The sequence below is a fragment of the Corvus moneduloides genome, chromosome 6 (assembly GCF_009650955.1).
Source record: "Corvus moneduloides isolate bCorMon1 chromosome 6, bCorMon1.pri, whole genome shotgun sequence".
NCBI lineage: Eukaryota > Metazoa > Chordata > Aves > Passeriformes > Corvidae > Corvus > Corvus moneduloides.
The window spans coordinates 25,355,235-25,380,542 of record NC_045481.1 but is presented as its reverse complement, the minus strand read 5'-3'; the positions used below and the strand labels follow the sequence as shown (position 1 = coordinate 25,380,542).

General features: G+C 40.0%; 1 long non-coding RNA gene across 1 annotated transcript in view; it reads left to right on the top strand.

Moving 5' to 3' along the window:
- LOC116446093 overlaps positions 1–6,845 on the top strand; it is a 29,349-nt gene extending 22,504 nt beyond the window's left edge. Inside the window, exon 5 of the long non-coding RNA XR_004241046.1 lies at positions 1,125–6,845. This is a non-coding gene — a long non-coding RNA (uncharacterized LOC116446093). The remainder of the gene's footprint in view (positions 1–1,124) is intronic.
- The last annotated feature ends 18,463 nt before the right edge of the window (positions 6,846–25,308 follow it).

Below are 25,308 nucleotides of genomic sequence, written 5' to 3'. Positions count from 1 at the left end.
TATTTAATATATTGTTTTCCCTGTATTTTTGGTTATATACTGTTTGCCAACAGTCTTCCAAATATATTGATTCATCTAAAGCATTTGCAGAGCATCTGCAATAATTTGTAATCTGCAATTTCTTCAGGCGAGATTTTTTGGTATTACAAGTCTGAAGCATTTTGACAAAATTGACTAGTTACTTATTTGGATTCCTAGACGGATAATTTAAAACAAACCAAGTTTCTCATTAATATACACATTATTTTGTGCATTGTACTGTAGCTATAAATTATAAGGAAATAATTTACAAAAATCTTTGCAAGAACGATAATATTGGATATGCAAAATCAAAGTGAATGTCTTGAAGTTTTTAGAAAGTCCTTCAGGGATGTTTTTTCATATTCTGTCCCTATAATAATACCTATATATAAGATGGGGTTTGCCTTCCATGTGCGATTTAATTTCCAAGTAGAAAGAGTGGGGGGAGAAAAGCATTCACTGAAGTAGCTTTACATTCCTGGAGTAAGTGAACACTAAAATTATTTTTGAAGACTTGGAGGAATAGAACAGTTTATGACTTACTCATGTGATATGCTGACTTCTGTCAGCCTTCAGGAGGCAGTGAGTTCAGAAAGTCAGCATTTCCCAGGATTTCTAGGACTGATGCCCAACCAGTTCCTGAGCAGTAGCCCTGGGCCACCTTTCCCCTTGGTTTATGATGTCGTATGATATGGAATAACCCTTTGGTCATTTGGGGCCAGCTGTCCTGTTGGTGTCTCCTCTCATTTTTGTGTGACCCCCCAGCCAACAGCCTCGCTGTTGGGGAGGTCTGAGAAGCTGAGAGGTCCTTGACTTAGTGTAAACACCACTTAGCAACAGCCAAAACAGTGAGTTATCAATATTATTTTCATACTAAATCCAAAAAACCACAGCTCTGTGCTACTAGCTACTAGGAATTAACTCTATCCCATCTAAAACCTGGACAGCAAGGCAAATGGAGCGTTACCATTTTAGTATCTTTTGGTTTGGTTAATAAAATAGGAAGGCCTGCATTATTGAAGAGAACTGGGATGTCATTCAGGTGGGCAAGTCAGAAATTATTTAGCTGCAATCCTTATTTTGAAATTTCTTTTTTGCTTAAGAAACTATGAAAATAAATGCTGAACTACAGATGTGGCAGAAATTTTGGGCTTCAGAGGAAGACTTGAAGAAAATACTGATTTCATTAGGAGCATATCACCCACAGATTTCATGCTGTTATTCTCCAGTGTGAGCCACGGTTCCATATTCCATGGCAGGAAAGTGTCTCTAAGGAGACGTGAATCACAGCCTATTACATCACAATGTGACAAGTGAATGATGTTGGATTTCCTGCTTGAATGCACAACACTAAGTGCAGCTCCCCACTTTAACTGCTGAGGATGGGAACACACCCCCGTGGAGGCCGGCACTCCCCTACTGGGCCCATCCTCTTTGAGCACTCCTTGAAGGATGACAAATATGGCATCTCTTCTCATACTACGTGTAGCTCACTCTTTTTACTCTCTTTCGGATAGCAAAATGCCTCTTGAGCCTCCTCTCTGCTATTCCTTCCCTTTTCATGCTTGTCTCTTGGGAAAGCAAGTTCTGAAGACAGATGTTGCTTTCTCCTTTTATTACTATTCCACCTCTTTGCAGAGTCTCACACTACACCACAAGTTACAGCTCATAAGTGGATACATATGAAAATAATATAGCTACATGCTCTCCATGCCACTGATTTAAGCATGCCAGTACTGACTTTACCCTCCTTTCATGGGCGTTATCTTACAGTGAAACTTCGAGAATAAACAGCTGTGAATATTTAACAGCCACTTTTCCAAGATCCTGGTCGTTAGGTCAGAATGCCATGGTGTCTTAATTAGTTTGGTGTGCCTCCCCTTTTCTTTTCTGATCTGAATGGCAATTATAGGGTAAGTAACTACTCTGCTTTGTCACCGTTCCAGTACAGCAAATTATGTTCTTGTTATTTGTCACATTGCTAGTTTTTGTGAATGGATAATATTGATTAAAATCTGTTTTGCAAATAAGACACAATTTATGAATGCAATAAGCTTATTCTAGAGGGAGTTTACTTTTTCCTGATCACTAGATAAAATATGTTAAAGGAGATTAGTTCTGCTGTGGTGGAATACTTTGACAAGATGTTGAAATCCCTGCATCCAAGACAGTTCTATTTGTACCAGTGGAATAAAAATTAACATGTGCTCAGTGTACTAGGTCTTGAGGCCAGGACATTCACCTTCTAGACTCATTTTCTGTTTGCTAAACCCATTTAATTACAGATTTAAAATGCTGAAGAAATGTGCAGTACATGTGCATCTTAGGTAACTCTGGGAAAAAATAGTTTACCATTTTGAAGTCTGAAAATGAAAGTCAGGCTCTTTCAGACCAGCAGATTTGGAAATCTTCCACACATTCCCACAGAAATCCTTCCTGGACCCGGTCAAGACTAGACATATTTAACTTGGTGATAACAGGCTGAAGATGTTAAGGGAAGTTATTGAAGCAACTGTAACTAATGCCACAACAGGTTGTAAACAGAAGAGAAAAAAATTAAAATTATTAGTACATGTGTTGGAATTTCTGTTTAAAAGCATCTTTTAGGTGACTGAAATAGCTAGATAAAATTTGGAAAAGAAAACTCCATGAGAAACTCAGTCTGAGTCCCTGCAGCATCCAAAATGGTTTTTCTACTACTTCTCACTTTAGTTGCCAAATAAGCAAATCAACAATGAGGGCTATACTTTCTTCCGAAAGTGTTTTGGAAAATTCCTTTCTAAGAAAAAATTTAGGAGAAATAAGTATGTTTCTTGAAAATGTACTGGTGTACAAGAAAGATTTTTTGGGTTTTTTCATTCCTGTTCTTTCTAGGGTTCCCCATCCATCTTAGCAGGCAGCAGACCAGGAAAATAACTGATTGCTTTTGTACTTTTGGGAAAATCAGGTAGATTGCTTTTCGGTGTGCTGAAGAAATGCAATGCAAGATTTCACACCACTAAAACTCCTTCTGAGAGTCAATCCATTTCTTGAGACTGTGCCTGAATACCCCAATTAATTCACTCCAGTTGATATTACTAACATCTTGCCTTTCTACATCTTCTCTCCAATTGTAATCAGCTGCTTCATAATAATTTGTTTCAAAGTGAAATAGATGTAACTTTTTTCTTTATTACCATTTATTTATTTATTTGTCACTGTGTCCTGCCATTCCAAATACCAGCAAAAAGCATGGCAGGGCCACAGAGGTATTTTGGTGGTTCTTCAAAAGAGGAAAGGTGATGGTAGGCATTGGAAAATATTTTATTATAAGCCTTACTGAAAACATTTGCAAACTAAACCAAATAACGGAAGCCTACTTTATTGCACAACTGACCATATGAAAATAAAATGTGAATAAAATTGTTTTGAAAACTCCAGTTTACAGAAGGAAGTTCAGTGTAGTATGGAAATTGTCAAGGAAAAATTGTACAGGGTTTATCCATACTCCAACTGCACCGAGAAACACTGTGTGGTGAAAGGGTTAAACCAGACCAGGCAGCCCTACCACAACAGGGATATTTTATCATATAACAACCAAAGCATTACCCTGCTGTATTTAAAGGGTTTATATGCTGGATTAAGACATCCCATCATCTTTGGTTCCATGGAAGAATGGAACAGAACCTGAAATAGAAAGCAGTCTTATATGCGGGGGACTTGACAAGTTTTTCTGTGTTATTCAGTCAATTTTTGCTGTCATTCTCCAGCACAGCACTTGAATCCATTCAACCTCTAATAGCATGAGAGACTCTTTATTCACTGAGGAGATGTTGATTAATCAAATTATGCAAGGAGTTGTCTGAATTTTCTTCTTAGAATTCAAATACTCCAATGCAATTATTCTGTGAAAAACTTACGCACTTTCACTGGCACTGATCACTGGTGTGGCTGATGTGCTCTGATAAAGTCCAGTGTTTCTAAGAATATACTTGGGTCTAAAGTAATAGCTTTTCTAATGATCAATAGGGATCTGAAATCTCATAGTCCTAATATCAAGATTTTTTTTGAGGATTGACCTGAAATAAGCTATAATCATGTTAACTCTTCTAGCATTTTTGATGTCTTACATTGTGTTGCAGTTTGCACTCCAAAGTGCCAAGCCGGCCAGGAACATGGGAGTTAAGCTAACCAAAGTGGTGCTAACTCTGACTAGAGCCTGGCAGCCCTGGAGAGATACAGTGAGGATCAGCTGACTGACGAGTCACCTAAAGGAGGTGCTGGGGGTCTGGCTGTGCTAAAAGGTGCAAGCACCTCCTACACTCCCATCTGCCTGCACTGAGATGACTGGGATACCTGAAGGTCTCTCAATTAGCACTGGTCTCCTACACTTAGGGAACTGTCTGGTGCCCTTAGTGTTCAGCATTATTCATGATCAGACCCTTGAATGTGTGTATACGCTTAAAGGAGCAGCAGAAAATGGCTAAAATATTAATTAGATAACAGTTCTGCTTTAGTTAATCCGAGAAAATGAGTGGAAAGCAAAAATATAGGAGGTGGAGTACATACAGTGCTTACTCTATATGCTGCTTTGTTTTTAAAAGAGAGAAACCAAGTTCTTAGAGGTTCCCATTTTTCTGTTCTTATGAATGATGATGCCATTCTGGAGTTTTTCAGTGAGAGAGAGAGGAATGTCTTTGAAGTGTTTTTGCTAGGGTCCAGTCCCAGTGCAAATACAACATAAAGATGTTGAATAATATTTCAGTGCTCTATGTTTTATGGAGAATTTTGTTTTTCTTTCATTTGTGAGGTTTCTTACGTTCATCTGTTTAATGCAACGTCAATAACTGAACCTCTTTCTCTTTTTAATCTCCACAGTGTGAGAAGAGAATACCCTGCAGGTATTCTGTTGAATTTATGAGATTATTAAACAATTTGTGAGATTTTTATTTTCAAAAATTTATGTGATTATTAAACAAATTTACGAGATTATTAAATTTACAAATTAATGACATTATTAAAAAATTATAAGATTATTAAGCAATTAAAAAAGCTTATCAGACTACCACTAGCAGTCTAGGAAAAGAGCTAGCCAAAAATGGAGAATTTCCACTCTATAAAAAATCCAGATGTTTGAAAATTTGTTTTTGTATCTAACACTCTAATACTAAACAAAGAATGATGGCTGCTTCTCTTGGATTAAATATTACTCTGTATATTTCCAAAGTTTTCAAGTGCTCCTGCCCCGTACACTTTGACTAGTTGTGCTACTCACAGAGCTGGGCTTCACTGGATATGTCCAGTGAAATGCAACTAGTTGGTTGGAAGTCCCCTCCCTGGAGGGATGTGGGAGCTACAAGCAAGTGGCCCACACTTCCTGTGAAGCACAGCAGTATCAGAGACAGATGCATAGATGCATATTCGATATGAAACACAATGTTTGTTTATGAAGAAACAAAAAAAAAGAACCTGTCTATTTTGACTGGAACCAGCCTGAGCCTCAGAGAAATCCCTTTCAGTGGAAAACTGAGAATGACAACAGGATTGCAGCAATTAGGCTAATTCCAGTTCTGCAAAACAGATGTTTTCAAAGGGAATAGTTTACATAGGGAAAGGTCTGAGCAGATCTTCCTTGTAGGCTTAATGACACGACATACCTAAACTTTTTGAAAGAATGGAATGTTTTCCCCAAAAACTGGTGGTTTTTTGTTCTATAAACAATCCCATAGTCCTGAGAGGTGAGAATTAACAGAGAAGAGTAAAATACAAACCAAGGGTAGAGCTGGAGATGAAAATCTTATGGTAAGTTTATACACAAGGCAGGGATATGCAGAAAACACCCAAATACAGTAGGAACAATATGAATCTCTTCCTTTAAAGTTTAAACCAAAGGCCACAAGAATCTCTATTGGATTTTGTCTTAGGCAAAACTGACATTATAACTTTAAATAATAGTAATTTGAGTGTGTGTATACATTATCTATCTATCTATCTATCTACCTATCTGTCTATAGATATATCTCCAAATACACCAAATAACATTTAGGAGATGCAAAGAGAGAGAGATTGCAAGCATACATATGAAGAGTTTGCCTACTATCAGGTGGAATTTAAAGTTGTATTTGTTTGACTTGGTAAATGTGATCTTTCTCTTTAAGTTAATCCTTAAATTTTAAAACATAATTTGTTTTGATTGAATTTCTAATGTTAATTAGTGAGGCTTGCACTGTTAAAGACATCAAGAACATATAATTATGTTCCTTATAATTATACCATAATTGTTTTAGTATGTTAAATGATCTAATAGATTTTTTCCTGTTTCAACAGCAGCAGTACTACCATCTCTGTTTTATGAAATAACTGGCAAGCATTCAGTAGGTGCTTTCAAGCATTTCAAGTAAAGTTTTGATGGGTATTCATCTACTAATGAAATATTCATGCATTATATTTTCTCTATGACAAGTGACTTTCACTGAAGCGCCTAATGCTTGGTTTGCTTAGACAGATATAACATTCAATCAAACTAATGGAAACTGTGGAGTACCGTTATACTGGTTATTATTAAATCAAATTCTCTTGATAAATATTGAGTCTCTGATGTTAAAAAGCATTTCTAGCATGATGCATGGATAGCAAAGCAATAATCTGGCCCCTTGTTAAAAATGTTAATACTACAGCTGTCATCATTTAACAATTAACATGATTTCCCAAGTGGAGAAAAGCCTCAGAGTATTCAAAAATACAATCTGTATGTTGTTTGATATTTTCCATATTGTGTATGCATTCACTGCCAATGTAGAACACTTGGACAAGTTTGTATTACCAGGAAAGTATGTATACTTTCTCTGCTTAAAATTTAATATTTCCTTCAAGCGTCATTACTTTCACCCATGTAAATACGAAGAAATCAATTTTGGTAATTTCACAGGCAGGAAGCTAATGGTCCTATTACGAAACAGTTGGTAAAGGCCTCTAGAGAATTGCCTGGGCATATTGATGTTGTTTTTCCTACTTGCTGTCTGGTTGCTAAATTTCATTAAATTAATCTAAAATAAATAAAATGTTTTCCTGCAATACTTTTCCACGTGTTCTTTTGACACTTTTTGCAAGAAAAACAGGGTAAAAATGTGAAGTGGTTGACAAATAAAACAGGCTTCATGCCAGGTTTTAATTTATTAAAGTTCAGAGGTCAATATTATGCCTAATTTGACCACTTCTGCATATATATGACAGTTGTGACTCCATCAGCTTAATATATCCCTAGACAACATGAACCCATGGAGGAGGAGGAGGCCACAAAGATGGTCAGAAAGCTTGAGCACCTCTCAAGAGGTGCTGGAGAGAGGCTGAGAGGGTTGGGGTTGTTCAGCCTGGAGTAGAGAAAGTTCCACAGAGACCTTATAGCAGCCTCCCTCTGCCTCTCCCAGAAAGCTGGAGACAGACCTTTTTCCAAGGCCACACAGTGATTGGACAAGGGAGTAATGGCTTTAAACCAAAAGAGGGTAGATTTAGATTAGATATTAGGAACTGGGTGTTAGACACTGGAACAGGTTACCCAGAGAAGCTGCAAATGCCCCATCACCATAAGTGTTCAAGGCCAGGTTGGATGGGGCCCTGGGTAACCTGGTTTAGTGGAAGGTGTCCTGCCCATGGCAGGAGTGTTGGAACTCGGTGATCTTTAAAGGCCCTTCCAACTGAAATCATTCTATGATTCTGTGAACTCTAGGTTCATCACTTTTTAGATGATACTGTACTGGCTTCTTCCAGGGATCAGAAGGGAATCTGTAGAGGAGCCGGTTCATGAGGGAAAGTGTCAAAGGAATGCTGAGAAAGAAGATGCAGAGATGATCAGTAATGAAATTGCACTGTTTGATACCAATTAAAGGAGTCACCAAACATGCAAAAATACTTCACCAAATATTTCACCTCTTCTAAGGCATCCAGAAAATAGACACCAAGAGTCAGACCCTCTATAAAAATGTACAATTCACAGGCCCTGGTGGAAAAAAATTGTCCTTTCTCATCATATGTCACGAAGGCACATGATCCTCTGCTTTCACAAAAGAGTTTATAATACATCAATGCTGTGTGTATGCAATGCACAATATTCTGGGATCAGGTCATACTTGCTTGAAGTTAAAAATTAGATCCAGATACATTCTGAGGTCTGTATGAATGGGTTTGGATTAAATCTAAGCTAATCTATCATCAGCAGTCATCAGCAGGTAGTGGCCTCCTTTGTCACCCCACAGGTGTTGAAACTCTGAAAAGGTATCAACACCAGGAGGACTGAAGCCTATTCCTTCTTGTGGACCTGATTCTGCCAGCTTTACTTTGAAATATTTGATTTAAAATAGTATTATACATTATTCAGGGAGCAGCTAAATTATTCTTTTGACATTGCTGATTTGTTTTCTTTTCTTCTTACATTTAAATTTAGAAGGGCAAAGCATGGTGCTAAGAAAATTAGGAAATGTATATAAAATTATGGAGCAGTAACTCTGTAGGGAAAATGTTTACTCTGCAGGCTTTTCTCTTTAAAACACAACTGCTTTAAAGTATCACATTAAATTCTAATGTGTGTGTATTTAAAGAAGGTACAATATATGTGAGAAAGAGACATGAAGTGCCTAAGGTGGGGCTGCTGTGGCTAAGCACTACTTCTAGCAGAATACTACAGTAGTGCCATGAAATCCTACGTAAGTGGTCAGAACATAAGTAAGAGCTGCCTGTGGGTAGTCCCAACCCATTCACGAGCCCCTTTTAACAATTTTCCTACTTTTTTAAATACTGTTTTTGGCAAACATTTGATACTTGAAATACAAAATGCATGAGTCACCTACTGAGATGGGCACAGTATGTGGTTCATTGAATTTAGCTAAATTGTGAGTAATCTATCAATAGTCCTCATAGTGAACATACTTGTAATAATTTCACACATTACAAACAAGAGTAGGTATGATTTTTCAAGATTTTTTCCAAGCATTTTTCACTGGGAGTTTTTACCTTTTTTACTATGCTCCATTCATTGTTCTAGAAAATTGCTAACTTTTTAGTGGTGTAGGATAAAAAGAAAAGGTAGCTTATTGCTCGTCAGTGTAAACAACAAAGAACCAGAAAAACAAAACCTGACATATTATAAAATACTGTCTTACAAAGCAAAGTCCTCAACATGAGATTGAATGAATACAGATTCTTATACAGCTATTGAGATATATTCTTCTGCCAGCATACCAATTTCTGTTGAGATGAGTAATTTTAAAATTCAGAGGCAGCAGTTCTGAAGGAGAGAGCTGCAAATTACTACAGATTCTGACTCGCCAAGAACATGGTCAGTTCTTGTGGGTTTTTTGGGTTTTGCGGTTTTTTTGTGTGTGCAGATTGCTGGGGTTTTTTTTAAGAGGAAAACTAGCACGTAGATGAAAAAAAGAAGTGAAAAGTATGTATGTATAAAGTAGCATCATAACTGGTTTGTTGGATACAGGGAATATAATCTTTTTGCTGGAGAGAAACATGAACATTAGGGCATAAAATCTTTGAAGAGCTTTTAAAACAAATTCCTTAGACGAACAGATGTTCAGCATCCCTATGATGAAAGTGAGGAGGTAGTCAGCCCCCAAATACTTCACTTTAGCCCCAGCCTCTGGTAGGAATCTTTCCCTGAATGTTTTTCATGAGCGTGAATGATTATACGTGCATTTAAATTTGTCCCTGAAGTAGTTATTTCAGGAGCTATTTGAGACTTGGAAGCTGTGAACCCTCGTGCTCACAGCACAGAAATTGGCCCCTGCTCGGCTCTCTCCTCTCGCGCCGCGTTTTATTCTTGGGAAGACCACCCGGCTCCAGGAACTTCCCGTGCGCGACCCTGACGATGGAATAACTGGTCTGTTATGATAAACCGGTATCCTGTGACTAAATCCCTTCGGAATTACAGTTTCCCCTGAAAAAAATATAGTAATAATTTAAAAACTATACTCTTCTCCTGCCTTAGTCCTTGCACTTCCAGCGACGCTCTGCCGAGTCACCTTTAGCGCTATTCCTATGCTTTTGGCCCTTAAGGTGCCGGACGCCTCAAAGGCGGTGGTGCTGCTGGCGGAGCCGGAGCCGCGGGGCTCCCCGCTGCTCCTCAGCTTCCATGGGCTGCCCGGGGCTCCCCGCTGCTCCTCAGCTTCCATGGGCTGCCCGGGGCTCCCCGCTGCTCCCCAGCTTCCATGGGCTGCCCGGGGCTCCCCGCTGCTCCCCAGCTTCCATGGGCTGCCCGGGGCTCCCCGCTGCTCCCCAGCTTCCATGGGCTGCCCGGGGCTCCCCGCTGCTCCCCAGCTTCCATGGGCTGCCCGGCTGCCGGGCATTCTGCGGGGGAGGGAGCGGAGCCCCGGCGGCGCCGCCCGCCGCTCCCGGCAGATGGCGCACTTGCACAAGGGACACGGTGGCTCCGGGAGCGGGGCGGGAGCGGAGCGGGGCCGGGCGGCGGGAGCGGGTGTTCCCGCGGAGGGAGCGGGTGTCCCCGCGGCGGGAGCGGGTGTCCCCGCCGAGGGAGCGGGGCCGGGCGGCGGGAGCGGGTGTTCCCGCGGAGGGAGCGGGTGTCCCCGCGGAGGGAGCGGGGCCGGGCGGCGGGAGCGGGTGTTCCCGCGGAGGGAGCGGGTGTCCCCGCGGAGGGAGCGGGTGTCCCCGCGGAGGGAGCGGGGCCGGGCGGCGGGAGCGGGTGTCCCCGCCGAGGGAGCGGGTGTCCCCGCCGCTGCCAGGTGGGGCGGCGGTGCGTCTCGAAGCCGGCGGCGGCGTAAAGACCCGCGGTTTCTCTTACGCGACCTTAGCACCTCCTAAACTCTGCACCTCCGCCTTTGGCCGCGGCGCCGCCGGCTCTGCGCAGCGGCCGAAGATCTCGCAGAGGCATTCGTCCGGCCTCCGTCGCCTGGCACTCGGCTTTTCCTTTCAAAAGTACAGAATATTTGTCAGTGTGGAGGAGGAACGATGTGCCAGTGGCAGGGATGAGGCTGAAAATGAAACCATGTGGCTAAACCAAAGCGCTGGTGGTACATCAATGGGAAATGTAGGAGCGGGAGGCGTGTGAGGTGTGCTCACCGGCTGACACCTCTGCACACACCCCGTGTCCCATTGCTCACGTGGTACTTCTTAACAAGTTCCGTGAAAATATATAAATATAAATTTCTTGTATTCACTGTTAAAGATATCGTTATCTATCGGTGAAATTTCCTACCCAGAATGCTACTACTGAATTGCTAGTGCTTCATATTCTTTCTCTTTACAAGTCGTCAGAAGGAACTTCTGGTTGTAATATGAGTCTAATAAATCATGAGTGTTTAGTGTTTTGGAGTGTTTTGTTTTTTTAAGAATAAATAACTATTTAGCTAGTATATATACATAAATATCTGTGCAATCCAATGACAGAGAAACTCAAGCATATGTGGCTATTCCTGCTTGCTGGATAGCCACCAGCCTGAAAAACAGAATGCAGAGTGAGTAGATGGAAGAAAAGCAACATGAACTTTTCCCGCCTTGTTTTTTATTCAGCCTCATCTTTGGCTATCCTTATGAGTCATGCATTTTTTTGGCACAAATTATCATCTGGACAAAATGCTTTACCTGCTTTGTTAAGCAGCATGAAGATCCCAGGAGAGGTGAAGATAGCATTGGGACCTGGAAGACCATGGTTAGAAAAGCTGTTTGAAAAACTGTTTTAAGAGCTGGCTGAAGCTGGCTTTTATATTTGTAGGCTTTACCTTTCTTATGCTTCTTTCTTATTTCATACTGTTTATGAGTTACAAGGAAGTAAAGCTTTAGGAGACAGAAAATTGTTTTCTGTTAAATCCTAGCAAATGGCTAAATCAAAAATATAAAATGCAAATATCATGGTGTTAAAAGTACAGGTCCCTTGTTAACTTAGGTGATCTATGTCAGTGATTAAGATCCTGGCTGAAAAAAGTTTTGAATTGTATATTGTGGAAAACAGGAGATGACAGACATGGGAAGATTTAAGGAAACCATGGCAACAAAGGGCTCAGTAGCTCTATACAGGTAAGAAATGCAAGAAATTTATTTGGAAGAGAAATAGGCTTAGGAAAAGCAAACTCTGCAGCTGTAGGGAACCAGGGAAGCAATTAATGCCTGACAGATAAGACCAAGAGAAAAAAGATTATCTCCCCTTAGGGTAATTACTAAGAAAACTTCACACATCATCTCTTTCCCACTCAGGGTTTCTATCTGCAGTGTCTCAGGTGTATTGTGAAAACCATAAAGAATCAGTGCTTAGTTAAATTTCTGGTCAGAACATCCGAGTAAAGAGGTCAAGGAATCAAACCAATGCTGCAGTTTTTCCCAGATGTATGGGACAAAAAAACGGGTATACTGGCGTTTATTGGACAAATAATGGGTCTTACTGCACAAACAGGTGACTAATCCTCCTATAGAAAAAGTCCACTCAGAAGGACTTCTACAATGATCCCTTGACCTTTAATTTCTTGATTAGCTGTGCTTAAGGGAACTGTGTAGCTTGGTGGTCCTTAAAATTTGTTAAGTGTCTTAAATCAGCATATTCATGGCTTCTTGGCATTATTTCAGGTTGTCTGCTTGTTTGCACTCTATTTTCTGCTTTGAGAAATGTATTGTGTTCCTTGAGTACTCATCAGTGTGGACCCGGAGGCTCATGTATGCTTTGTGTGTGAGAAATCAGAAATCTGAATAGCAGGATCTTCTGAGAACATGTATATAAACCCTGACTTTCATGAGTATAAAGAACACAGAATTAATGGCTCTTCCCCAGCACTCTTCAGATGCAACCTGCATCTGCTCATCCTTTTAGCAGACTTTAAAATCTGTAAACCTTTTTGCAAAGGTGTGAAGAGCTTTTTTCCTTTTCTTATCCAAAATTAATATTTTTTCAAAGTCTATATCTGCTAGGCCTGTTCAATACCATTTTGCATCCATGATGTTTTCTACGCCAAATTCTGAACCTCTGAGATTCAGGTACAGGTATGGTCTGTCCTATATAGAGAAAGTCAGGCTCCAGAGAAGTGCTCAGCATGTTTATGTCTGTCTGAGAAAGCAAAAGTTTGGCTATTCTTGGCTTAACATTCTGAACACTAGTCATCCCATGTAATTATAACAACTGCTGTCCTAATAATGTCTGAACAATTCCTAAACCCACGATGTTGAAGTCTCCATGAGGGAGCTTCTGGTGGAAAATAAACATGGTTCCAAAAATTCTCACGGGATTCTTCAAAAAGATGCCTAAGAACATTGTATTGCTCTGAAGCTAAAGACTCAATGTCCTCTCTTGCCCCATGCATGGAGATGCAGAATACACTGCTAGGTGATTTATGCAAAGGGAATCTTTGTACTGCCAAACAGCACTGGCCATACTGATAAACCAGTTAAGGAACAGTGGTGCATCCAAAGAGAGGATTAAATGCCTTGTCCAAGGATACCTTCTACAAGGAACTAGCAGTTAACACTGATGTTTGTAGCAGCTGAGTCACCTCATAAGACCATAACTCAGCTACCCCACTCAACTAATTGCTTCCACTGGTTTCAATTGAAAAATCTACCTCCCTCTTTGTGGACAGGAAACTCCAGGAAAATTTTGTTGGATCACACTGGAGTGATACTTTGGATGACCATTCTGGCTACTAAGAGTCCATGATCATTATGGCGCACCAAGGAAGGGATCCTGCTGTCCACCAGCATCTTCAGCCAGATGATCTGTGCTAAAGTCAAGCACTGCCCTCCTTTGCATGAGCTGGATGAATTGGGTTTGTCAGTCATCTGTAGTGGGCTGTACTCTGGCACACTCATGGAGCAATCACTTATGCTATGGTATGTTGCAAAGTATTTGAACCTTGATAGTGTGCCCCAGCCAAACCATTTTTAGTTATTTTTACCAGAGCCCTCAGAGTAGGACTGGGTTGCAATTACCCTCACTGGCTTCACCTGGCCTTTCCACCTTCAGCTGCAGCACATCAGCCCCAAGAGGGTTTTTAAGCTCCAGTCTGAAGGTTTAAGGAGAGTGGTGGGGTAAGTTTATATCTGTTTTGCGTCCTGTGCTGTCTTGTTGTTTGGATTTCCTGGACTAACTTGGCTGCTGATCACTGGATGGGGTTTTGTTGCTGTCATCATCTTGATCCTGCTTGCCTGGATCAGGAACCCCACCTGCTAGAGCCATCAAGAATTCTTCAAGGACTGAAAGGTAAACTGTGATAAAATGGGAAAGAAGAAGCTGAAAAACCAAATACCAAGACAGCAAGGAATAGATAAAAAAGGACTGTGCTGCACTAGATTAAAACCAATCATGTTATCAGAAAAGTCTGTGCAGAGCTCATGGACAAAATAGAGAAACCAATCAAACAATGTGAGATCTCATGCGCAGTAGTTGCAAAATGTATACATACTGTACTATGTAAAAGTTGTAAAATGTATAAGTAGAGTAGTATGTAAAAATAGGTAAAATATATAATTAAGTAAGAAAATGTATAAGTAGAGTGATGTGTATGTGTATAAGTAGTATAAGATAAGCAAGTGAAATGTATAAGTAAGGTATTATGTCAAAGTTGTGAGATGTGTGAATACAGGGGTATTTTAAACAATAAGATGCTTCTGCGTAATCATATTGATTTGTTGATCAGAAGGCATGAGCTCCCACAATGGTGGTGCTTTGAGATGCCAGCCTGGACACCTACACCACCCTAAGTTCTCAAGGGTTTTCAGGAACTTCCTGTACAACAATGGAAATGCTCAGAGTGCTTCACCCACCCCAGCAAATGTGAGACCTGGAAAGATCTCGTTGTCCTACACACCTTCAAGGCCATGAGAGTCCAAGGAGAGCCTGTTACAGCTGGGTAATTTACTGCTCTCCCAGTGCTGTACACCAGCCATACTGCCTAAACAACATTTAGGAACTGAAAAAGAGAGAAAACAGGAAGATGTTCACCTGTTGCAATTGTCAGAAGCTGCTAACTGTTGTCACAAATGCTACGTGTAGGTCAGAAACATGGCCTGAAAACACAGAAAATTCAAGTGCAGCAATTGAAAACTTTGGAAAAAATAAAGAAGCTTTAAGAAGCTAGAGGCTGCAAAACTACAGGGAAAAAGAACCATTACTTCTTGATGCTGGATTCTAATCTGAATAAAAACAGAGTTCAAGGTTTGCTACAAAGGATCAAAGAAATCAGATGACTAACTGGCAAGAATGAAAATGAGGATTAGAAGTGGTAGATGGGAACCTGAACTGGAAAGCAAACCAAAGCTTTCTACAGCTGAAGAGGCTTGGCAAAAATGATCAAACCATCATGGATAACAAAAGCTTCAGGCACAAAGAAGATGAAATAATGATTGCAAAATCCTAGGTTGTGATAAAGGAGACCAATTGCCTAAAACCATACTTAAAGTGCCTGTTTCTTCTATCTGGCTTTTTGTGGAGTTCTTTTGATTAATTTAGTTTTGGTTAACATATAGCATTAAAATTTAGATGATGACCTAGATAATATATTTTCTTCAAGTTTAAATTATTTAAATAATACATATAGTAGAACCAATTCTATCTTTTATAGGTGCAAAATCTCATAGGGCTGGTGGTGTTTGAGGGGATGGAAATTGGACAGCAAGATTAAGTGGGTCTAATGCACACCTTCCTGAATTGGATGTATACTGATCTCTTTTCCTAGCCAGTATAATCCAGGCAGTGTGGGGCAACTGAGTTCTTATCAGCTCTGTTAATTCAGTTCCTCATTAGCCAGCTGGTGCTGCTGAATTGGTACTTGCCCTTTACCAGAAAAGCTGCTAAGATATTTATCCCTTCAGAGTTATATACATGTGATGAAGCCAGTCAGGAAGGGATCTGTATCTTGTCTGCTGACTGCTCAGCTCCTCCTACCCAGATTGTCACACTGACCACAGCTAATGTATTTATCTCAAATAGGCTATGACAGATTCAGCTTCTCTGCTTCTGGTGTCATTAATAGTCATAAAGTCCATGGGACCATCAAAATATTTCCAAGACATTTGAATTGTGACTTTCTCCAACTTTGAGCCCTCCTTCTGGCTGTGGAGGCAATCAGCTGTACATCAGGTTTTGCTGAGCTTGGACAGCTCTGTAGTGTGCTGTGATCTGCAACACTTCTGGGCTCTTCAGAGCTCTTTTGCAAGTGCTAGTCACTGCTTCACCTTTCTGATGTCATCCCCTCATGCTTTCTGGGATGTTGTAGGAAGCTTTGATGGCTAGGTGGGGTTACAAATAAGCAGGAGAAAGTGCTATTACCAGGGACAGCGAGGAAGAACCTCAGATCCCAGCAGATATCCATTTTTTCCTGCAGAAACAGCGGAGTCCTACTGTTTATCCTCAAGATAACATTGTAGTGGTCTGAGGATCAAAAGTCATAACAGACAGCCTATTACAAAGAGAAAGAGGAGTCTGATCTCAGAAGTTTTAGGCACGTCTTTGACCCTTTATGTAGGACTTTACACCATTTCCAGTCCTGGGCGTGGTGACCTTGCACAGTTCTTGTTCTTCCCAGCTTCCTTCTGCATTTGGCATCCTGTGGTGAGAAGTGAGTTCACACTGCTTTTTCACTGTGGAGTCCTGCCATTGGTGGAATAGCTGTCTGAGGCTCTTTGCAGATAACTAATTCAGAAAAACTCCTCTAAACTGTCCTGATGACTGAACTAGCTCATTGCTTTTTACTGTGTGAGAGATGAGGATGGATAACAAAGGTGACAGAAAATTACCTTTTTCTTATCCTTTGGTCTGGGCTTGAGTATAACTTGGCTGTAACTGCAGTAAAACTGGTGTTGGGATTGATTGCAAGTTATTACACAATCTGTCTTTTAAAAGACTTCTGAGGTGAGCCAGGTGTTTTTCAGCAGGAGGGGAAGAAGAAGGTGCTGTTTCTTGGGTGCTTCTGTTTTATATTTAAAGTATCTCTAAATACAGTTGCAGAGGTTGGGTCATGAATTCTGCAATTGGGTGCAAACGTAAATGTGAATTACAGAGTGAGTAGAAATAAACATTCTTTATAAGATTGGTTGAAAACTTCTGCCTGAAAAAATTCTTCAACATCAGATAAGGCAGATAATCATTAACTTATGTATTTTTTTTTTCTTCCCTTTTCATAATATAGGCTTTCCTTAACAATATTGAGAAACCCACATGAGGGATTTGAAGAGGTGCCTTTTTTAGTGACTGAAGTTGTTGAGGCTGGAGTTGAACAAAACTCCAAAATAACTAGAAAGTTGTAGCTTTGGTTGAACAAAACCCATAGCTTACTACCAAAATTATACACCCAGTAATTCCCACCTGGAAATTGTGGTTTGTTTGTCTACTTTTCTCTCTGAGCTGGACTCCAGTATCTGGATGACTTTTGTAGGGCATACATTATCAAGGCTGGCAGTGAGGACTAAGCTGGAAAGGAAACCACCTTGTACTGAGCTTGGGGAGGTTTGTCCACCATGGTGAGTGCCAACACAAGTCACAGAGGCAACATTTCCAAAACTGAATTTTTTGTATTTAGCCAAAAGTATTTAACTAAAGTTTCTTTTGACTCTTCCATCGAGATTGAAAAAATGTGCCTGGGAAAATACAGCTACACAAGTTCCTTTTTTCATCCCAGTGTACTAGTGGATCTTTCTGCTTCCCAGTTTCTATCAATATTTCTGCAGCTAAAATGTCTGTCTTCTTCCATTAAAAAGTAGAAAAATATGTAGAAATGCTAAAAAAAAATGGTTGTGATGTACTCTGCTCTGGCTGCAGGCTGCTACTATTATGTGCCAATTGCCTGGGAGCTGTGGGACCAGCAGGATGCTGCAGCTGGGACCAGCATGTAGCACTGACCCAGTGCAAGGTTCTACAGCCTGAGAGCTGCTCTCTGGTAGCACCATAAAAAAAGACATAGAACTGCAGAGAAATTTTGGAGAATCCAGCTTACATAATTGTATTTCTCAAAAGCCAAAGTCTTTCTGCTTACACTGTTTTTGAGGCTGGCTGGTTCTGTTCTTTGTTCTAAATACCAGCCCAGCTTTGTGGCAGGATCAGCTCCTCCTTGGATCTAGGAGGAGAACACCATTTTTTTTTTTTTTTTTTTTTTTTTTTTTTTTTTTTTTTTTTTCCTCCAAACATCAGTGCAGGATTGCTCTCTTCTGCTCGAGGTATCTTTGGCCATTGGATCCTTTGGTATTTTTCAGTGGGTGCTTGACTTGACCTATTGGGGTTTGTTTGATCTTGGTTTATGTGTGTTAAGTTTACAAGTTATATTGTCCCATATAAAATATACATTGTATGCGAAGGGCTAAAATTCCAGTTTATGTTGTGGTGTAGGAGAAGAACATCTGTGCCTTTCAGATGTCTGATTATGTTCAGAGGGTTCAGTTGTAAATAGGGACAGAGCCATGTAATAGGAGAAGGATAATGAAGATGTGGTTTTGGATGAACAGAGCCATACATGCTTGCATGTTTCATGATTTAAATAGAGACAGTGTGGTCTGATATCACAAGACTGGTGGAATGTTTTTGTTGTTTTGAATTCTTTTTTCCCATTGTTCTGACAGTGACTTACTATATGCTCTTGGGTAAGTCACTTTCTACATTTCTTTCTCTTTCTACTTTGCATTTGCTATTTGGATTGCAGACTCACCAGGGAAATGGAGCTTCTCCCCTGACATATTTGTATAGCATTGAACTCAGCAGAACTGTTCCTTAATTAGAGTGTTCAAATATGGATGTAGTGCAAATAATAATAATTAATTAGATATTAAATCATCACAGTATTTACACAACATTGCCAGCATTTCACGCAAATGTTTTATCCAAATATTTTGTTTGAGTTTACCCAGGTATCCTTTTTGCAATAATGTTATACATCTTCATAAGAGAGAAACAATATTAATTTTTTTGTGGTTTAGGCTTATTGCCTCTCTCTCTCTCTCTCTCAACTCTAATGTAATAATGTTCCTTGCAGCTAATAAAATTTTTCCGACCATTAAAAAGGTTCTCCTTGGTTGAAGGTTATTACACATTAGACAATAACTAGTCTGCCCTCCATGACAGTCTCTGTCCTTATGAAAGCTCTTTAAGTAACCTACCATGTAGATTTCCATAAAGAATGTCTTGCAGACACTGAAATGCACAGATTTATTTAGTTGTTTTTCTTATGGTTTAATCAGCTGATTCTGTATAGTGTGAACTTATTTATAACAAGCTGAGTATGCTGTTATCCCAAAGTTTAGTTTGTCCCTAATGTTGCTAACACTGATGAAAAGTGCTCAGATTGACCACCAGCCTGAGATCTGGCAAACTTGAAAATTATTCATGTATATGACATCCCTCTGTAGTTGAAAGAAAAAAAAATCAACTTAAAAGATGAGAAGAAATAATGCTACCACTATAAATGGCAAAGTCTTATGAAATGAAAAGCTATACAAGCCATACTGCCAGGGCAAAAGCAGTTTTGACTATTGATCTGACACTGCTGGCAGTGTTACCACCCTGTCCCATGTCCTGGGTTCTACACCACTACGGGAAAGCAAAACAGATTCTGTTATTGCCAACATGACACAGAAGAAACATTGTTTCTGAACAAGGTTCAGGGGTTGGAAAAGCAACAGGCTTAACTATTGTAATTTGAGTTTGAACCTGAAAGCTGCCCAGCTGCTGGAGCAGCAGGGTGTGAAAGCACACACAGGGACCTAGAGGGTTCTTTGCCCTCTCCCTGCAAATCTGTGTGTGGCCTGTAGGTATTTCCCAACACCTCAGGGGGGCAGGGGTCAAGGCCATCTCATCTGAAGGGCTAGAACAGGGACTCATATTAAAAACACTGTTTGCCAGAGATTGCTGTGGCCTTTGAGCTGCTCTCTTCTGATGGAGGAGTCATTCTTAGCACTACTACCAGAAAACATTGTCCTTCTCAGTGCCACCTATTTGTGTCTCTCACTGGGAGCTAGCACAGGGCTGGTTAACAAAATCTAGATGGAAATGTACAAAAGACAAATTTGCATAATATCAAATCAGGGTTTAATGAGATCACATCTGCTGTTTGCTCTGTGATAGGTGGTATGTGATTGCATTTCCTACTTCATATGGTGGTTTGAAGGGTTGCTGAAAATGGTTATTTTCCTTAAATTTGGTTCACTTGTGCCTATTACTCAGAAGCATAGTGGGGCAGTGCCTCCCTTTGTCTCTGCACTTGCCACACATCTCTGCAGATTAGATCAATTTCCAGAATAAAAGACCCTAGTCTTAGCACATTAGTTGTGGTTCTAACCAGTGTGTAGGAGTGACATTCATGATGATGGAGGAGAAAGAAGATCTTCCTGTTGTTTTTCCCTTGTTTTTTAGGTAAGAAGCTGTTAAAAGAAAAGCTTCATCCTAGGCAGAGCATCTCAAGGAATCTGGAAACATTTTAGTCACTAAAGTATTGTCCCTCACTAATTTTTCTGATGCTTGCTAGCAGCTCCTTGGGAAACTTGGGCAGCAATATCTGCATAAAATCAGGATTCAGTTCTTGCAGGAGCATTGCGCATGTTCTTGGAAAGGTATGCCACCCTCCAAGTCAGAGAGGCACCTGTGCTTCTAGGTGGTCCTGCTTTATCACAACATTTCAGTTAAAAAAATAATTCTACTTAATCTACTAAGATAAGGAATAAGTAATATGGGGTCTGTAACCATGGGGACAAATACAGAAGACAAGAGAACACATTTTTAGCTTGTTTTTCAAACAAGCTCCTTTTTGTTGTTGTTTTGTTGCTTCAGCATCTTGGCTACCTTGAAGGCTGGCTATTAGCTTTGCCATGCTACCCCAGAGGGGTGTTAAGCATTCCTAGGGCTATTTTATTTCTGCCAGGGCATCTTTTCACCTTCCCTGTGCTACAATATATGACTTCCAAAATCCCTCATAGTAACTGGGCAACATTGCCAGTTACTGTGGTGGATTGACCTTTTCTCTTCCTCAAGCTTGCTGAAGAAAAAGCTTAATTTGTATGTCTTCCCTTCCTTGGCTGTCTTTTCTTGTTAATAGTTTCTACAAGCAATGTTAAAATTTCCTGGATTGTGTATCTTGAAAAATATTGTGTTTTTTAGACTTACTTTGGCATCTAAAGTGTCATTAGAAGATGAAATATGATTCAAGGCATAGTGTCATGGCTAAGAGGATATTTGGGATAAGAAACAACTATGCACTGTTAGTTAAGTGGGGATGAATTAGAAATAGGTTCCACAAGAGATCTCTGTTCTGTATTCCACTTGGACAATGGACAGGTCTGTGGCATTGAAAGGAATGGCTTCCAGCAAGTTTATTGTTGGCAATCATAGACAAGCATTTGGCACACTGGTTCTCTTAATTTCAACTGAATAAAAGAAGGCAATCAAGCTCCTTTATGAAAGCAAACAAGGAAAAAAAGAGAAATCTATGTCCAAAGCAGAAAATAGCTAGAAATATGAAAGACTAAGGTGGTGATTTTTGGAGGGTGGGAGGAATTACCATTGTTTGGTAATGCAGAGCTAGGGCAGTGGTTGGAACACAGCTGTGGAAGCAGGAAAGCAAGAGCTGCAGCAGGAGAGGGAGGAGAACCTGAAGTAGCATTTACCCTTAGAAGAAGCCAAGACCAAGCTTCTTTTGAGAAGACTGCTGCTTGAAAATTTTCCAGGAGGATCAGCTCCATGTCTTGTCAGGCACCGAGGTGAGACTGACCAGTCTGTCATTCTTTTGGTCATCCTTACGTCCCTTTTCAAAAATGGGCATTATGTTTCCCCTTTTCCAGTCAGTGGGAACTCCCCCAGTCTGCCATGACTTCTCAAATATGATGGATAGCGGCTTAGCCACTTCCTTGGCCAGCTTCCTCAGGACCCATGGATATATCTTATCAGGTCCCGTGGACTCATGCACCTTCAGGTTTCTTAGATGTTCTCAAACCTGATATGCTCCTATAGTAGGTAGTTCTTCCTTCTTTCAAGAAGCAGGGACTGTTCAAGAAGGCATTTTTGTGGAGGAGACCCACAGTGCTATAAAAAATAAGTGTATTAAGCTTGCTTTGTTCTTCAGATCCAGAATAATTTTAAGCAACCTCTGTTCCCACAAAATTCTTCATTGTTTCAAACACATCTCACCTTTCTTTTAGGAGTTACAGACAGGCAGTAGTGAACATTACATTTTCTTAAAACAGAACATTGGGGGATAGGAATCAAAACTTTCCACAAAATTAGCTCCAAATTTGTGATGAGTTTGAATAAAGGAAAGACAAAAAGAAGTTGAAATTCTTTAAATATTTAAAAAAGTAAGTAATTTGATGTCTCAAAACTGACTTCAGAGTCAAGATGCTGAACCTGGAAGTGGGTTTTAAAAATAGGCTTGAAAAGGCAGGCTTTTAAAAACCAAAATGTAACAATTTCTCCCTCTGTTTCAGTTCAGCCATTGAACTAGAAAGCCACAATTTTTTTTTGGTAGTCTGAATCTGGTTCTCCTGTCCCTGAAAACAATGTGCAACCTTAGCAGGCATTTCTTACCATCTGAAATGGTGAGTCTAGCAATTTTAGATACATAGTAGTTATTCCTTCTGACACTTAACCCTCTAAAATCAATAGCTAAGGCTGTACCTACTTGGCGTTCAGTCTCTGCCTCTTTCACCAGCCTGGCAGGAGCTTAGCCAGCATAGGTGACGTCTCATCAGTCTAGAGAAGAGAAGACTGAGAGGAGATCTCACTAATGCATATAAATATTTCAAAGATGGATGTCAATAGGATGGTGCCAGACTCTTCTCAGTGGTGCCCAGTGACAGGATGAGAAGCCATGTCCACAAATGCACAAGATGATCTCCGGAGGTGCTTTCCAAGCCTAACAATTCTGTGGTTCTGTGATTCATTTTCCCTGCTCCCAGTTGGTCATTGCCGTGCCCAGACCATCCCAGGTCTGGACCAGGGGTCCGCTTCCTTGACCTGGCATCTGCCTTCTGCTGTGGCCTGGGATCCTTTGATTTTCCCTGACCTATGGCTTTGGTTAAGGAAGTGTTTCCTCCAACTCCTGTATTTAAAAAAACCTGATGCTGTTTCTGACACTGCTTCTTTAAGTGTTTTCCACTATTACAGGGACATATCCAGAACTATCTCAGTGATGTAGTGTAAGCGCTTGCTCTGGGGATGCAGGTGAAGTTAAATTAGGTCTTTTGTGTTATTGAAGTTATAGACTTTGTTGTTTTGATTAGTTTAATATTCTCATTTGCTGTTGAAAAAGGTGTAAGCAATTAAAAACTGATTCTACTAAAACCTCTTGTATGCCTGTTAACGTTTTTATTTCAGAACCAGGTAAAAAGAACTTTGTTGTAATATTCAGTTTTTGTGCTTTTTGGTGTAAAGTGGGCTTTGTTAGTGGTGACAGTCTTTATTAATGACACTGCCAGTCACTCCTTATGGTCTGGAATGATTAGTTTGTTCTAAAATGAACTAGAGATTACAAATATCTCATTTTTTCCTAAAGGTTAATCTAAGACTTTTATCTGAGAAAAATCCATTTACAAGTAAGAGTCAGACTAGCTTTATCCACTGCAGCAGAAGTGATCCCAGTGGTGATCATTAAGGAAAGATTGTAAAAAGCAGTAGAACTGGAAAAGATTTGGAGGAATCCTTGCAGAAAAAGAGGCAGACTTCATTCTGAGAGGTGTTAATGGGAGCTTAAGGTTATGGATGCAAGATGTGGGTATTCCTGTTGAGTACTGTGTCCAGCTTTGGATATGGAGCTTCCAGAATAAAGCAAATCTCTGGAGAGAGAAGCTACAGGATTGATAAGGAATTTACTAAATATTTGCTAAACTGTGTGGAAAGCAGGAGGTGTCTGTATCAATTTATGCTAAATGAAGGGAAATACAAAAGGGAACAAGACACAATTCTTTCAGTATGTCACAAATGGTTATGAAGAGGCTAATGATCAGTTATTCCTTATGTCCCCTGCAGGGAAGACAAGGAATTTGATGGGTTTTCTGCAAATGGGTCAGTGATAATATCTGCATAAACCCAGAAGTCTGAAGCATAACCCAAACACTATTTGCAATAGATTTACCTGCTTTTTCAGCTTCTGAGTGTCGTGCTAATTATTTTATAGTCTTACTGTTTAATCTTCCTTACTTTTGTAAAAACCAGTTCTATTGATAATTTCATCAAGATTTTTTGTTATTCATAATATGAGTATTTGTTCTCACTCAAGACTTGTTGGAAAATGACAACTGACAACTGAGCCATCATTCTCATTTTGGGGTGGCACTCATGGAGCTACTAAAACGGGCCACTACTACTGCATGGTGGATGGTGGTTTGTACCACATAAACCAGAGCTTCATGGCACCATCATTCTTACTCCTTGCGTTCAGCTGAGCAGAGGTGGGTGCTCAACACCCTGTGGTGCAGAGCATGGGTGTTCAACATGTACAGAAGAACTGGTCCAAAATGTTGAGCAATTTGACAAGAGCAAGGCTGTAATAAAATCACAGATTTTTTGGGGGCCATCTATGAGACAAGGATTATAAGCATTTACAGAAAAAGTAAGATTTTATGTGTCTTTGTATTTTGTTAGAAGAGAAATCATACATAACACTTCACAGAGTAACATTCCACATGATAATTCCAAGCATTATGGCCATCTTAACTAAAATGTAAAAGAAGAAGATGATTTTATTCGCAAAATTAGTATGAGAAAGTTGAATTATGACTGAGATGCTAGATGATACTTTTTTTTGGAGATGAATAATTCCACATGAGCAGGCAGAACATAGGCTGCACAAATAATACTGAATGTTAAAAAACTCTGTTAGAAAGGCTAGTATTTGTACAAAAAAACACTGAAAAAATTACACATGACGTAAAGCCCCTGCAACAAAAGTACTCCATTTGTGTCAATGAAAATCCTGTCCTTCACTTCAGTGAAGGCAGGTTTTATCTACCATTTCACCTCACATTATCTTATAATATGAAAATAAGATTCAGCTACTAATATAACTAGAGAATTAGAGTACAAGATAATCTCCTCTGTAAAATGGCAGGCTTTTGTTCAAAATGTCTACAATCATTGGTTTTATCTGCCTTATCATCTCTTTTCCTCTCTGATGAATGCAAACTGTTTGGGTAATTTGCTTTGACCAGATCTGTGTCTGGGAGATCTTAAGTGGAAAAACTATTTGCATACTTAAGAATCCTGAGAACAGAGAGTGGCATTATAGTTTGGGATTTGGTTGGGGGTTTTTATCCCCTGTGCTGGGCCAAGAGAGACACTTTACATTTATATGTAGCAATTACCATTCCTAATTTTTGTAATGGAACTGTCTTGTGAAA